Below are 1,045 nucleotides of genomic sequence, written 5' to 3'. Positions count from 1 at the left end.
TATTTGGTATGATGCATTATCTCTGATCTATGCTTTTATTTAATAATTTTATTAGTCATTTTTTAAAGAATATCATTAGCTTATAGAAACTCACCATCAACAACCAAACCCAGGACCCTGTCAACAACTCACATCCAACCCGGTGGTCTCCCAAGCCCATCTTCCTATGCCTCTTACCTCATGTACCACCTTCCCGAATCTCACAGTCATCAATGCCTTGCTTGCATTTTTCTTTTCACTTATACCCTAAATATCAAAACTCACTAGGTTCATTTCTGTTGATGAAAAATATTGCCATCATTGTGGTTGCTTGCATTTTTACACTCTTTTTGCATCTGATATGTATTCCTAAGCGTATGTTTTTATTTTAGTTTTTAACAAATGAGTATCAACTTGCATGTAACTTCTTGGAATTTTTTCTTCCTCTTACCTAATATGACATTCCCAAGTGCCTTCATTTGGCTTCTCCCAAAAGCTGACTGAGGACAAGGATTCAAGTACAGATTGTTTGGGATGGAGGTAGAGAAATGAGGCAGGGAAGGAAAGACAGTCAGCAAAAGCACAGCACATGAGAAGAAGCAGCTTCATGAACATGGGTTTCCTTTTAGGATAATGAAAATGTTTTAGAACTAGAAAGAAGTGGTGGTTGCACAACATTGCCACTGAATTGCTCCTTTTTAAATGATTGATTTGTGTTATGTGTGTTTCATCTCTTTTTTTATAAAAGTGCAAAGGCATAAGAATTATAGAATGGACTTTGGGGACTAGCAGCGGGGAGGTTGGGAGGGGGTGGTACACTGCTCAGGTGACAGGTACACTAAAATCTCGGAAATCACCGCTAAAGAACTTATCCATGTAACCAAAAAACCACCTTACCCCAAAAACCATCGAAATGAATTTTTTTAAGTGCATTATCAAACCAACCACCACTCAGGGCAACTGGAGCTTAACCTCTCTGGGGAAGCTCAGAGTGTACATATACATACTTCAGAGTTATCTCACCCGGGCAGTGAGGCAGCTGGGGTTTACCAACTCCTGTCATTCA

The 1,045-nt window shown here is 39.2% G+C and overlaps 1 non-coding gene across 1 annotated transcript; it reads right to left on the bottom strand.

The window, feature by feature from the left end:
- Window positions 1-235: 235 nt before the first annotated feature.
- Window positions 236-306, bottom strand: LOC115900184. Its single transcript, XR_004059854.1, has one exon. It is a non-coding gene; the product is annotated as a small nucleolar RNA SNORD56 (small nucleolar RNA).
- Between the last annotated feature and the right edge of the window lie 739 nt (window positions 307-1,045).

This window comes from Rhinopithecus roxellana, chromosome 10 (assembly GCF_007565055.1).
Source record: "Rhinopithecus roxellana isolate Shanxi Qingling chromosome 10, ASM756505v1, whole genome shotgun sequence".
Classification (NCBI taxonomy): Eukaryota; Metazoa; Chordata; class Mammalia; order Primates; family Cercopithecidae; genus Rhinopithecus; species Rhinopithecus roxellana.
The sequence above is the reverse complement of the archived record's forward strand: the minus strand, read 5'-3'. Positions and strand labels throughout refer to the sequence as shown.